The 15958-nt window shown below is 36.6% G+C and overlaps 1 protein-coding gene across 2 annotated transcripts in view; it reads right to left on the bottom strand.

The window, feature by feature from the left end:
- THSD4 (thrombospondin type 1 domain containing 4) overlaps positions 1-15958 on the bottom strand; it is a 236772-nt gene that overhangs the window by 116158 nt on the left and 104656 nt on the right. The window lies entirely within an intron of this gene.

Here is a 15958-nt window from a genome sequence, read left to right as displayed (position 1 = left end):
ATACCTCAGTCTCAGGGGTGCAACTTTAACTATTATCTTACAAGAGACTCAAACAAAAAACAAAACAAAACAAAACAAATTTTAAAAAAGGCAAAAAGGAAGTAAAAACACAGGAAAGAAAGCTTCTGAATTAAATCTCTCTGCAGAGACACCACATCACCTTCTGGATCGTGAACATGGAAACAAACTCAATACTCACTGTATCAAAAATCACAGTCTAAGACTATGCTTAGTGTAAGAAAAATAATTCAATAAATGTGCATGTATAACTGACTTCTGGCTTTCATGTCATCCATTAAGTTCTGGAGGCTTTTAAAGCAGAAGGTTATTATGAAGTTTACCATTCTTATAGTACTGTCAGTTCTCCCACTTCTTGCACCTCCAAATGTTTTTACAAAATGTCATTGCAGCCATGCATGTCATCCTCTGGGCTCCACCACACCAGCTACAACCAATAGGCAAAACACTTACCAAACAGTTTCTGAACCCAAGTTCATTTCAACAAACAGCCTGATCACAGGCTTCCTGGTTTTTCATCAAAATCATTAGGAATAATGCAGCAAGAATCCTAAATATGCCAGTCCAAGAAAACAGGCTGCAGTTATTAAATCTGATTTACTGAAAAGCTCAGAAGTCAGAATATTAGGACAGAAGACATTTATAAAAACCAAATAGCTACACTGACATCAAATTACTCAGCTACTGGGCCAAAACTATCAAGATAAATTATATTGTGCTAAAAGTATTATCAAAACTACAACCCAAAATAGCAAGTAAAAAAAAAAAAAACTCCAAGGAAACAGACAGGCTTAAAATGAAAAAGAGTGGTTTACATATTCTAGTCTCAGACAAGTAAAAAAACCCCTACAGACGTAATTTTATCTGCTCTACTTGTTTTGCAGCACAAGTACATGACACAAAGTACCTAGAAAAAAACAACTGGGTCTATCAGAACACTGAAACCTGATGCTACTTTTGCAGGTACATTTGCAAAATTCACTGGTTTAGATTAATGTCTGGAATTGGGAATATGTGAAGGGAAAAAAATCTGCTTTTTTTTTTTTACTTACACCTCTAACATTCCACAAACAGAATTTGTAAAATGTGATTTTTTTCTTTGCTGTACACAGAATTAATGTGTTTCACAATTAAATCCCAAAACTTAAATGTATGCATTTCCCTAAACTTCTCAAGTCCCCTCAAGAAAACACATATAAAAAAGAGAAACGCTGTGATTTCAACCGACATCTTTGTTCTCACAAGCCTTAGCACAAATCTACTTATTCCCTAAGTGAATATTTATTTCCTAAAGGAAAAATTCATTCAGAAACAGCAGCAAAGAGCAATTAAACAGTATCAAAACATTCAGTCCATTTTGGCTTGTTATTTATTAGTTACAACTTCATGTTACAACAGGAATAAAAAACTTGACAGTTTGGCATCTGAAAAGCATTCAATTACATAATACCTGATACTGTGTACAGCAGATGTTCTCGAACTAGAGCCCACTGACCTCATGAGACCAGTAAAGACCTTCTAGGGCTTTGCAAAGTTCCTTGATTTTGCTTGTAAACTTGTGCAGTTATTTAAATAGGCTTGTTAGAGGGGGGAAAGGGTCTCCAGAAAAACCAAGTCTTCAGAGATTAAGAAAAGATCATCTGGTTTCACAGTATGTGCAGAAGCATAAACGGACAATTTAGAATGCTCATATGAGTTAAGATCTGAACAATATTTATTTTGATGATGCCATGGCAACAGAAAAAAATTGGGTATGGAAACATCTCTTATATCCTTGTCTGGGGAGTTATTTGAGCAACCTGGATAGAATGGGTTCCCTTCTCACCTGCCTCCTTGTGCCCTGTCAGTGCTCCTGCTTTATTCCTAGAGAGAAGCAGACAGCAACGAGCTGCAGGGATAAAGCAGCTCTCCTTGTCCTGTCATGGCTTTTGGCCTTCCCCTCCCAAGCAGGATCAGCTGCTTCCCTGCCACATGCACAATCAGAGCAATCATGTGACACTATTTCAAAATCAACAGGCACAGGTGAGCTCCCACAACTGGGAAGGTCAAGGGCTGATTGGCATGCAAGGCACTGGTGCAAAAAAGATACAAAGCGTGGGTTTGACTGCAAGTGAACACAGCCTTGATTACATCATCTCGCTGTCACAGGATGTGCTGATCACTACAGGGCTGTGAGATTTCTCTCAAAGGCTCCACTTCAGAAACAGATTTATTTGCTTTATTGTTTGTATGGATTCTCTTTTTGCTGGAAAACAGTCACAGCATGGCTTTGTTTACCTAAATACAGATTTCTGCTGGGGAGCCACTAAAAAGCCAGAGAAAATGTTACTTTCAGAAGTAAGATCACTCAAGGAAATTGCTAGTTTGCAGAAATCCAGTAAAAATACAGGGCCAAAAGTCCCATGTGAGTAATTGCCAGATTTTGGAATGATGCTGTTCAAGACTTCATAAACTACTGCCACCACAACTCTGTGTTACGTTGGCTGCAATTATTTCCCACCAAAATAAACAAAAAAAAAATGCAGCACATGCTGTACTTCCTCCTTCAGTGCAATAGTAGTGGGCACTATTCCTCAAGGATTTTATGTCATTAACTATTTTTTCATCTACTGTAACTTTTCCCCCTATTAAATATGTGTTTCTGATTGTATCCATGTGAGATACATTAGTTAAGCATTTTCATTAGTATATCTGTGCTTAGAAATGCTTTCTTGTGTTACAAGACTCAGTCAGTCAGTAAAGCTTCAATTCATCAAAGCACTTAAGCCTGCACCTAACTCCAAATATGCACCTAATCCCATTGACTTTAATGGGACTGCTTACTTGCTTAGTTAGGCATGCATTTAAAAATCAAGGTCCATGTAAGCATAATTGTGCTCTTTGGCTTGGTCCCAAACCCTTAAAAAAGGAAAAAGGCAGAATGGAGAACAAATGTTCAGCAAAGCTGTAAGAAGGCACAGCAGTTTTCTAGGAAATATGCACAACACAACAAATAATTTCACTATCTTTACAGAAGGTCCCAACAATCAGAGTTAGCTGGCAATGCAATTCTTGAATTCTACCAAGATAATTTCAAACCTAAATTGAGCACTTTTAGGAATATTCATTCAATAAAGTTGTTAGAAATCATAAGTTAAAGAAAAGCTGCAAGCATTTTGTGTGTTTACGCTGTTTCTCATAGTTTATCCAGTTATTAAGGAATACAATTCTCCAATTGCTACTAAGCACTAACACCTCTCTCCCTTGTTATTGGGTTGAACTTTATATTAAATAGTTTTAGAACAATGTATGCAAAGTCTACATTTGGAATATAATTTCAACAAGGTGCACTGCTGTAATCAAGAATTCAGTCCTGCAGCTTAAATTTCTACAGCAAGTTAGACACAGAAAAACCTGAGGGCTGGAACACTATGGTGAAGCGGAGAACTTTCCTCCCCTTTGCATTACAGATGTTCAAGGGAGTAGTGACAAAGGCAGCTGTCTCTAGTATATGAAGTGCCAATGGTTTCATTCATCTTGTTAAGATGATTTAAACATACACAAGGAGTGAGATTTTTCCAAGACCAATGAGTCCTCCTCATGCTTCCTAACTATCAGGGTAGATAACGATAAAAGGGTTCTGACAAAAACAAACCCAAAAGCTTTCTATCTTATACAACCAGAATATTTATTTCTCTTTCAGAAGGGCACTTAGACATGACAGTTCAAATGACCAAAAACCTGATAGATAAGATTTTTATGTGGTTTTATAAAATGGTTACCAGAAACCATATAACATTAGAAGAACAATTAAATAGAACACATTTTCAGAGGGATCAAGTTTCAGTTATACTTTACTCAGCAAAGCTGCCTTGCAGGAGAAAACAAATAAGATGAACCCATTTTTTAACAATGACTCATAGTGCAAAATAGGCCCGAAGCTTTTCTTAAGTACTGTTTTCACTAATATAACTACAAAAACACAAGACTTTAAACTTCTAATACATTAGATTCACAGAAAATACATCATACTTTGCTGTAATGGCTCCTTAAAAGTAAAGAAATGTCCAGTGCTTTAAGTATCTGATACAATTGAAAGGTTAAGCAACAACTAGAAGCACACATTTTAAAAAGCCCTACACAAGAAGTCAAGCATTTTACAGTCCAGCAGGATGCAGTTAGTTAACACTACTGTTTATAATCTCCTTTTGGACTGGTTTAATTGGTTCTATCCAGTATCTGGTCTCCATCAGCATAAACAGTAGCAGTAAAGCATCCATGATGTATATCACAATGTACAACTACTACTTGCAAAACAGTAACTTTAAAAAAAAAGTCTTGCTCTCCTAGAAAATAGAAATTCAAGCTTTATAAATGTACCAGATGGGGGAAACAAACCTACAAAAGCCATTCCAAGCTCCAGTCTAGCCTCAGTAGCTGTACAAATTCATTAGTGTCCATAACAGAGGTGACTGACCTTGGAGCAGTCCAGGAGTCCACTGCAAACATTCCAGAGTTCAGAAGTCATGTCCATCACACTGGGACTTTGTGTTGGCAAAGGGACTTAACAAACTTCAGGCACGTAAGATAAACTGCATCTGCCACATACAGCTCACTCCAAACAAACAAATCTTGCAGTAATAAAATTTATTTGTTTCAATAAAATTCTATAGGCTGTAAAACAATATCCTCATGCAGGTAGGATTTCCACAGGTCAAAGACTTTTCAGTCATGCCCCATTTCTTGAAATGTGAGCATAAACTGCAACAATCCCTTTAAAATGAAGCCTTGCCACGGTAGGAGGTATATACAATAATGACTATTTTCTAGTCTTAGAGAATACAGATATTTTAGGATGCTTCCATGCAGGTCAGCATGCCAACTTAAGGTTCTAAATGCCAGCTATTCAGACACTAATACTGCTACAGTGCATATGTAGTTCCTCCATTCAACACAACAATGAGATGGCAGTTACTTATAATACTCAATGGCTGGCCAAGACCACCTGAATATATGTATATTTTAGAAGTTGTTTCCTCTCTCTCAACACACATTGAAATTAATATTTTTATATTAAGACCCCAAATTTAGGGACCAATTTGCCTGTATCCGCATTTCACTTAAATAAGCTTTAGTGAATGCCTATTCTTTCATACCTCTTGATATTTCACATTCAGTCTTTCTAACTATTTTACCACATAAGATGGAACTTTTTTTACATGCACTGTTTATGAGAATTTTAAATCAGGAAATAACTGCATGAATGTGAGGATTTCTATTTTAAAAATGTGAGAAAGGTTAGCCAAATTCTTCAGCTTTGGTCACATACACAAGCATAACAATGAAATCTGGTCTATCAACACAAACCCCAAAGAGATCTTCTGCAGTGGCTGAAGTAAATTCAGACATAGTGGTCTTTGCATTTAAGTACAGAAAATTATAGAAACCCAAAACCACATTTCTACTTCACATAAAGGACTACCTCTATGTGTGTATGGTACATCTGGCTTGAACCACCCGAAGAAAAATACTCAGTAAGACAAAAATGTAGAATTTTTACCTCAAGAAAATTCAAGTGTTGATCAAATAGCTTAATGTAGTCTCTAAAATACAGAAATGTATGTAAGCAATGTAGAATCACTGAAGTCAAATGGCACCAGAAGTAGGGGGAAGGTGAGGCACACCCAAAAGCCTACATTGAATCACATCTTTTTGAAGTCATGTAATACATACCAGCTAGTAATGCTCTCAGAAAAAAAATCATGCATGTTTATTGCACTGAATTTCAAGGCATGAATAAAATTTATTTGTTTTTACAGAATCGCTGATAGCTCCAAGAAATTCATTGTTTCCCCCTAAAATAATGTTCTCTTCAGCACAGAGACATCCATCACTCTAAAAATTTGTCTGGTCACAAAGAACCTGCCAAAAAGGAAACTATTCACCATTAAATGCATCCCAAAAGGGAAAAAAAAAAAAAAAAAGTAAAAAAAACCAATCAAAACAAGATGCTTTTCCAGTATAATCAATGTGTTGCCTGGAGTATTCTCATTGAAGTGACAATTTCCTCAGCAACAACAGAAAAGGTGTCCTGAATCCTGATGGACAGATGGATAAATGAGAGGTTCACAATATCTTTCTGTTATTCTTCATAAGGTCACCATCTCAAGCTCCAGCACAATAGTTAATGGAACTAATTAATTTTAGCCTAAAATGGCTTTCAGCAGCAATGAAATTGCTAAAAATGGATAAATTTGCTGCAGAATTTGTTGAGATGCAGGCCTGGATTCTCTTCTAATAAGTATGTTTACTCAATTTTCCCCTATCAGCTACCTCTCTTCCTCGAGGGAACAGTGTCACTGCCTCTTGTTCATATTGTTTTGGGTCATGAAAGCTCACAGAAAAATTAAGAGCTATTCTAAAAAAGATTACTTTTTTCCAAAAGGTTGATTTCTTTTAGGAAACTTAATTTTTTAGTATGAGTAAAATCAATATTCGAGCCACAGCTAGTTACTGAAATGAGGAACAGAACTACAGTAATTGTATAACCCTTTACCCATAGCAAATGGAAGGCAAATCTATTATCTTAAGTCTCTAGCTGCAGCAATTCCAGGCTGCATTATTTCCTACTTGATGAACAAGCATCATAGTCACAGGTGGCTACTGTTTTCTGGGGAATCTGCAATAATGTAGTCTCACATCCAGCCTTTAAGTACATTCTAACCTTAGCAAACAGCAGCTGATTTAAAGCCATGTTTTCTTCAAGATATTTGCTGTACTGCACATACTACACAGGTGTGTGAAACAAACATTTCCTTCTAATACTACCCAACTTGTGTAAGACTCCAAAGTGCCCCATTATCTCCTCCACAGAATGCTCTTTCTTACCTGTGTGACTGCAAATCCATGACAGAACTGTCTAGATTTGGTTCTGTTCTGAATATCATCAACAAAATCACCAAGTAAGTTACAACTGAAGAATTCCAATTCATCTTTTCATTGCACTTTCCACTCTACATAACTGGATCAAACTCTGTGTGCCAAAGGGTACAAATCAGTCATACAGATATGGTGGGAAACAGCCTTTTAGGAAAACAAGACTACATAATTTATTGGGATCTTATGTCAAGATAACCTTGAAGAAGCATCTCCTTTGCAAGAACATACATTTAACATCACAGCAGGAACTTAGTCCCCTTCAAAAATGTTCTGCTAAGCAATGCTTCCACTTTGCATTTTGTAAGATACCACCAAGGCACTCTTGAAACATCTACAGAACTACATTATATTTGTGTGTAAAGGCTCACACCCTGCTACAGTTTGGAGTACAGGGAATAAGCACAGACAGGAAGGGAAGGGAAGTGCCTCTGTCACAGAAACGTTTGGGACTAGAGGACTGCTTTTAGTCACAGCTAGTTTCTTCAGTTGCTCACTAGAATGCTGCAGATATTTTTCACATTTACAGAGTTACCAAACTGATCTGCACGTTCCCACCTCTATCACCACAGTTCCTTGTGTGTTCATGACCTTGATAAGAATAAGTTAGACTATATATAAATAGTATCACAACAGTCCAATATCAGCAACTAACAGTAACTAACAAGTCTGACATTTCTGATTTGTGCAAGGTCAACAGCCTGTCACAGAGCAGCTACTACAATAATATGCACAGCTCTAGTTTGGAAACAAAATGGCAATGTTTGTAAAAACATTTTGTATTTTATAGAAGAAAACACATTTTGGTTTCAAATTTATCTTTCCCTGTTATGAGACACATAACATGTATCTCATATATAATATGATACATAAGATACATGTTTCTGATTTCCACTTCACAGGATTTGTAAAAACTACACACAAGGCAAACCACACTAAAACACTCCCAGTGAACTATTAGGATTGCTTGATGGTGGACACAACAACTTTAACCTTGGTCACATTTTCAATTCATGAAATGCACCTAGGTGCCACATTAAGCTGCTTCAAACTAGAAGCCAACAATGTCACATGGCAAACATTATTGATACATTTAAATACATCATACTTTAAAAATAATATTGATCCATTTTAATGCATGTGGTCAAGTAGGTTTTTACAGGAGGCTTTGAATGGATCAGTTCAAAGAGTTACATGTTACTATGTTACAAAGAGAGAACAGGAAGTTATTCACAAGCATTATGATGACTTCACTGAGCAAGGTATAAATGCTCTTGTTCAAAGACACCATACTATTATAACCCCAGAAAATTGGATTGCTTCTTCGTCAGCAAGAACATGGTATAGTCCTGTGACTGCAGAGAAGCCTGTTGCCATAAAAAGGATTAAATATGTCAGTCTTATGTAATACCATCACATCTCTGTTTTGTTCAAGTTTTCGTGTAATCTCTGCAGATAGGAAAAATCTGTTGTTGCAATAATAAAATGTCTGAGATGCCAAAATAGGGCACAGGCTTGCAAACCAATAGACTTCTGAAGAAGGTTTTGAGCTCACATCACTTCTTTTGTGAAGTATGAGCCATTAAGTGTGATCTTGTCAGTTTGTGATTTCTTTCAGCAAACATGGAATTATGGAAATTTACATTACTTTAAATGAAAAACTAATTTATTATACATTCATTTATCATACATACATTAGTGACTTTGCTCACTAGGACTTCAAAAGTCAAGACACCCTGGCACTTGTGGGGAGAAAAAAGAGAGCTGTTCAGTGGCAGTTTCAGAGTGAAGCCATATGAAAATCTGACTGATTTCAGGTTCTGTTAAAAATTCAATTTCAGTGTAGTTTAAACAAGCTCATTTTGATCTAGCTATACACCATTTTCCAACCTCTAATCTTATTAAATTTCACAGACTGAGGTGGCACCAGATGGCATCCAGGATACTTTTTGATTCTGAACTTTTGAAAAAAGCTCAAAACCTTAATGTGAAAGCTTAAGTTATGTGAAATTTAAACTGAAGGGAACTCTGCATAGACTTTCAAGAAACTAAATTGTATCTTGTAAACATGAGCTGCTGCACAAAAATTCAAATTCTGGTCTCAGCAAAGGGTTAAGACTCAGATTCTTGCTTTCCCACACCTTTGTTTGGCTGAAAGGCAAAGCACAACTTCCTGCAGATGAATATGGTCAAAATATACATAAATTATACAAACCCCAGCTTGTTACAAGGAAGCACAACACTCTGCTGTTAATTTGGCCTTAAGTACATTTCACTACCATTAGGACACACAGATCACATTAATCGTATGAAACAAAGATTTGCCACATAATTCTCATTTTGAAGTGGAGAATCTGGACATTAAAAACACATTTGGACAAAGATGTATCACATGGAAGAGATGAGAACCAGTTGCCAGCAAGCAACCCAAGGGAGGGAAGTCACAAAACTACTGGGCTCCACCTTGGTTAAAAAAATTGTTTCTTAACAGGGCTGCAGAGTCTGAAAAAACAGCTCTGGGTGCAGTTTGCACACTCAGCACTCAGTGAGTGCCCTTGCACAATGCTAGACTAACAATAACCAGAGGGTAAATGAAACATCCAAGGTCCCACAAGAAATCCACTGCAGAGCAGCCTGGATACTTTGGCTGGAATAGGGATCTGCAGCCATACCAGCTCTCTGAAGCCCCAAACAGCCACTCTGCTCAGCCCAGGGACCCAGTGACACAACAGCACCTGCCTAACTCAAGAGTTACAGTTTCCACAGTTTTGGTCTAACACAGTAAGTCAATACTTCAAGCATATTTTAAAATAGAACAGCTCCTCAACAATTTGCTCCGGGTGCATCTATATCTGTGGGTGCAAGTGCTGCACAAAAAGAAAAATAGATATATACACACAACTAGAGCCTCTATGGACCTTCTTCCCAAGGATTTATTTATTCATGTGACAAGTTTGCCTATCCCAGTCTACCAAAATTGTAATCTTTGATTTAATAGAAGTGCCTAAAAACATACTGGACCCTTTCCAGGCTCTAGAGCAATATTATAATGTAGTTAAATGAAAACAAAGCCTAAATATTTAATTTCCTGTAGACTTCCAAGATTGCTGTTTCAGTTTCCTGACTAAATAATAGCTATTTTGGAATATTCTGTTACAGTTATTAGCATTTTCAATTTGCTCCTAAAAGTCATCAAAACAAAATTAAGCATTAACTTACTCTTTGGCTCCTTGGTAAAAAAGTTTAGGTCAGACAACATTTTGCTGCACTGTCATCGCTTTCTAAAACTTCCTCTATTTTCACGAAGACTTCTGGGTTACTTGCTTCTGACAGCTTATTATAATTAACAAAAAAAAAAGTCCTAGTGCCTAAATTCTGAAGTTCCTGAAACTACTGCATTGTAATAAAATTTTCATATCATCAGTGATAACAATAATTTAAATACTACTAGTACTCACCTGTCACCAAGTATAAGAGTATTAAAAAAAAAAAAAAAAGAGAGATGAACAAACCTTTAGCAGTAAATACACTTCCATACTGCATTTCTAAGAACTCTGACTTTTAGATGAGGCCTGAAATATCACTAGTCAACAAAGCTAACACTGCTAGCACAAGGGAGTACAAGTGCAAACAAAGAAAAAAGCCTGACCCCCAAGACCATGGACATCACAGGAGGCAGCATGGATTGAAAGTGACAGAGAAAGTAACAAAACAAATCAAATTAAAATGAAGTACTAATTCCATTTATTGTTTCAATTATTGTTTTAGCATTCGCCTCATAAATCCTCACACATGAAAGCCTTTATTTTTCCTCACAAATGTTCATAAATAGGCCCCCCTTCAACTTCATGACCCCACCTGCCATGAGAACACATCAATCTGCTAATGAGCTGTCTCTAGCATACATATGTCATTTTTTTAAATGTATAGTAACTTAAAAATTTTACTGCACATTCCAACCCGACTGCAGGTCAAATTCTAGTAACAGACACCATGCAAGCAAGGAGAGAGAAAGTACACAACCAAAGAAGAATTCTCATGAAATATGTGATATACAAGCTTGCTCTAATACTGTACAATTCTTTTTTATTCCCCTTGCTCTTATATTTATTATAATAACATAATTTTTGATTGTTTACAGTGACAGTCTTCTAGTATAAACATTAGCAGACAACAATAAATTCAAGAAGAACTTCCTCATTTTTATTTTGTCCATGACATTACCCTACTCCCCCAGTAAGTGAGTTCCCCTTTCCAGAATTTCTCTGGGTCAATAGTACAAAGCTGATGCTGCCCATTCAGAGCCTCTACTGCCACAGAACACATGGTCAGAAAGCCAAATTCAGATGCTCCCATGTTAACACCTGTCTGAAGGGGTCTGGTGGCAATATCTATTTTCAGGCAGCTAACCAAGGATCTTTTTAAGCATTCTGCAGAGATCGATAAGCCCTTTTTGGGAGTTCCAAGCTCACCACCACAATGAGATGCTGAAAGTCAAATGGCTTGAACACTTCTAGGATGAGAAATATAATTCAGCCAATTAACAGCAAAAGGTATCATTTATACTGCAGGAGTAATTGCAAAGTTTTCATTCCTCTTCTAAATAGGAGAACAAGGATGAATACTTATGCAGCCAGCCCCCCTCTTAATAGCTTTCTCTCCAGTGCTTGCTTGTCCAGGTGTTTAACAGATCCCTTAAATGTGAGTTTCAGAACTTTACTTCTGCTGCACCCCTTTTTGTTTCTTTACAATAAAATCTAAATTACTTTGTTTCCTTTTGCTATTTAACCTTAGAAGAGGGGTCTTGCACTAGCTACATGACTTTCTTTTACAACTGCTTTCCCATACATTCATTGAAATCAAATGTATTTCAACTGGCCAAAATTTCTTCATTGGGTTGTTTTTTTTTTTTCTTTGAACTGCTGTAATGTAACACAAAACACGTTTGATTCCAGTGGTTACTTAAAAGGCATTAACTACATCTTAGTAATTTCTGCATAAAAGACATGACATCAAACCCTGTACCTCCCCCATGACACAGAGTACACAGCTCTTCACTGGTTTCCTCTTTTGTGACTGCAGGACAGTGCTGCAATCTGTCTTCCTATGGGCTACCATAGCTTGTTTTGTTAGAGTGCATCCATGAATACTTGGCAAGGGACTGAGAAAAAGGAATAGCTGAGACCACATTTATTTTCTATTTTTATCCAAACTCCTTTTTTCTTGTCTACACTTAATTTCTCCATCACAGAAAGCCAGTATTTCAGAAAAAAAATCAGTGATCATGAGTTCAGGTTTTTTTGTGAACAACTATGTGAAGGGATTGGTGCATTACTGAATGTTTCTTCATTAACATTCCCAGCCTCCTTTTATACCACTGTACCACAGGACTTTATCTTGTTTCTTTAAAACTAAACTGGAGTGATTTAATTATTCCAAGCTATGGAATAATTAATTATTCATTAATTATTCACCCAACTTCACTTTCAATCTGATATACATCAAGCTGTTTAAGAAAAAAATCAAGGCCCAACAACATGCAAGATTTTATTTTCTACTTCACTGCTATCCCCAGCATTCTTGAAAACTTCAGATTTTTTTCAGATTTACTTTGGATTTATCATTTTCAAACTAGTTCAAAGAGAAGCATAACTCAAGGATAATAAAATTCCCTAATTGTGTCACTTAATCATTAGAGATAACAGCATTTGCTTTCAGAACAATTTCTCTAGTGACACAATTAAGCTCAAAGCTGGGATGTATTTTCTACTGTCAGCCAATCTACAAAGACAAAGGCATGCTGCAGATAAGGATTACATTCTACCTTTTTATAAAGACATCCACACCTGAAATATTATTGTTTTAAAAGTTGCAGAAATAAGAACAAAATAAAGGTACACAACTCTCTATTACTTTGCTGTATCTCAAGCTGCTTCTGATAGGCAGGATAGATATTACTAAGCACATTTGAAAGAAGAACAGAATGTGGAGCACAGAGAGAACCAGAATCTGGATTAGCCATTCTATGCTGTACTTCAGCACCTACTTTTGCTTCAAACTGAAGTAAAACAAACCTTTCCCAAGACACTTGTTATGTATGTAGCACATATAAAAGCAGTTAAAAACCTTTTAGAATGAAGATATTTTGTAACACCATTTTGTTTGGTTTCGGCTTTGTTTTTTTCAAATGTTAAATGCACTGTAAGCAACATGTGATCCTGATAAGGTCTGTTTTACAGGATCATTCAGTAGCAAAATTGAAGCTGCAGAACTATAGATTCAGGCAGCAGCTCCATGGAAGAGTGAGGAGCTCCATCCTTTAGATTGTGAGGTCTTTTCAGAACATGAGGCTGCTAGACAATAGGAAAAGAACAAATATACAGATCCAGTGCTTAGTCATTTTGTCTGAACTGGAATATTTGCTACTCACAACCACCTACCACAAGATTTCATATCAGTTCAAAGGCAGCAGAGTTATCTTTTCACTGGTTCTACATGTGGTGGTTGCTCCTCCTGTGTATCCAGCTATCAGAAACAAATTAGGTCATGGTCAAAGATCATATGCCAAAAAATTTCATTGTTGCTTCACAAATGGCAGAAGGACAAGACTTTATAGAGCGTGTGGCTGAGAAACCTCACAGAGGTTCACTCTGTAAAACATTTAACAAAAACTACTCAAACAGAGGGAAGAAGTGGCAATAAGCAGTTACTTTTTAGCTCCTAGGAACCTGTTTCTTCCATTAACACCTTATTAATGCCTGGCAGGTGTTTCCCAATGCAGAGCTTGGCATTAGCAAGTCATTATGAAGAGAAACAGTGAAGAGTCCTATTTCCAACAGCCAAGAAATTACAATGGTATCTGTGAAAAAGCAGGAAGGAGGAGAGAATGTTCTATTGTAATCATAGGTTTTTCACATTTAAGCATGGTTGGCTATGCTTCCTATAGCTGGCGCAAGTTACCTCCCTAGAAAGTTTGCAAGCTTTTCAATATCTGATGCACTCTTTTTGTATTAGGCAAGTAAAATCTCTGTTACCAATCATTTTGCTACTTAAGTTACAGTGTGCATTTTAAAACTGCTTAGATATTTTTCTATTAATGTCAGCAGTTCGCTGGAAGATGAAAACGAACTACATTGCAAGAGAAAATGTAATATAAAAATCAGGAGACAGAAAATAGTTGTTTCACGCACCTTTGAGAGGTACCTACAGCTCCCACCCAAACAGAATTTTGGGTGAAACGCTCAATGATCCCTTGTAAAGCGCGCCCCCGCGTGGTAACCGACATCTCTGCAAAGCCAACTTTCTTCACAGCTCCCAAGTAACGTTTTGGTCTCCAAAACTACCTCGAGTCGGTGCTCACACCTGCCCCGGTATTGGGACGACTTCTCCTAGGGGGAGTGTCCCAGGCACATGCAAAAACACATGCAACACTCTGCCCTAGAGGCAGTTTCTCAATCTATGGGCAAGGTCAAAATTATTAAGAACATTCTTTTCTCATACCTTGTTTATTAAAGTCTCCTCAGTATTCTCTCTCAATTTTTCTTCTAAGCTTAAAAGTTACTGAGTAGGACCAACCCACTGTCTCCAGAACAATTATAAGTATACGAAAGAAGAAAAAAAAAAACTTGAAGGGAAAAAACCTGACATTTCTGACTAAATAGCAAGCTGAAGGAAGTTCCATTGGCAGTCACTCTTTAATTTAATAGCACTGTCAAAATGTAAGGTTGGAAGAGAAGTAGCAAATGTATTTTCAAAAACAGCATCTCCTCAATAATACTGAAACATATTCCAAGCATATGTGTTAGGAATAACCTGTTGTGGCACCTAAGAAAAACTAATAAAAAACAGAAGTGGAACTCAATAGGACTGTCAGTGAAAACATTTGTTCGCTTAAAAAATTCCATCCAAATTAATATTGTTCAAGTGTGCAGAAAACCAAACTTACACAGAAATAATGCAACTGATTATCAAGATCATTCTTCTACTTCTTTCTTCTGAGTAGGTAAAATATCACCCTATTCTTCCTGCTTTGTCTAGTTTTATTTTTAAAGTATTTAATTAATTTAAGAAGTTTTAATTTCATTAGGATTCAAAGTCTAGACTAGCCCAGGAAATACACAATCATTTCAATGAAAAGTGAGCTTTTTTTGTAGTACTTGGGTACTTGTGCCAGTTATGACAGTGTCATAGACAGACAATATATTCTTATGATGAAATACTCTAATTTGTTGGGCGCTTTCACTTCAAGCTTTTTAAAGGACTATTTCATTTCATACATTGTATTCTTTACTATATTTCTGAATAATTTTTATTATATCAGCATTTTCCATCTTTTTTTCCTCTTAAAGATAAGGTAGGCTGAAAATACTAACCAAAAACAATGGTCCTGGGAACAAAATAAATAATGGTTTGTAACACAAGGATATTATTGTTCTGGTAGTGTAAAAGAATGTCCAACAGAGGGTGATAGAGACCATGCATTCGTTAGACACAACTCCATCATCAGTTTTCTGAGTCATAGATCAGAAATGCAATTAAAAGAAGCTTCTGGCCCTTGCTGAATTAGTTTGAGATCAAGGAAAGCTTTAAAGCACAACCAACTTCACCCAGATCTAACCTGTACAAAGGGAATTCAAAGCTATGGCTTTGCTTGCACTAAGAAACACAGAACAGAGACAAACATGGCATTGTCCAGATGTGCACAAGTAAGAGGAACTGGGACATGTAGAGGACAAGGCTGTATTCATCAGTGATTTCCCCTGGCAAACCAACTATTTAAACTGAACATGACCTCTCACTATTTGAGTTCATGAGTCACATCTGAGCCACTTCTGCAGCTTTTGCCAACATATATAGGAAACATCAGCCAAGCGTCAAGTGCCCCTCGCTAGGAATTTATTTCTTTCACTAACCTTACTTGAAAGATTACAATTTTTTTTCTAAACACTGTAACATTTTGTTTTAAGATTGCTACCATCTTGCAAAAACTGTATTTATTCATTGCAAATGGAATCTACACAGCAGA

Source organism: Taeniopygia guttata, chromosome 10, assembly GCF_048771995.1.
Source record: "Taeniopygia guttata chromosome 10, bTaeGut7.mat, whole genome shotgun sequence".
Taxonomy (NCBI): domain Eukaryota; kingdom Metazoa; phylum Chordata; class Aves; order Passeriformes; family Estrildidae; genus Taeniopygia; species Taeniopygia guttata.
This window is presented reverse-complemented; position numbering and strand designations above follow the sequence as displayed.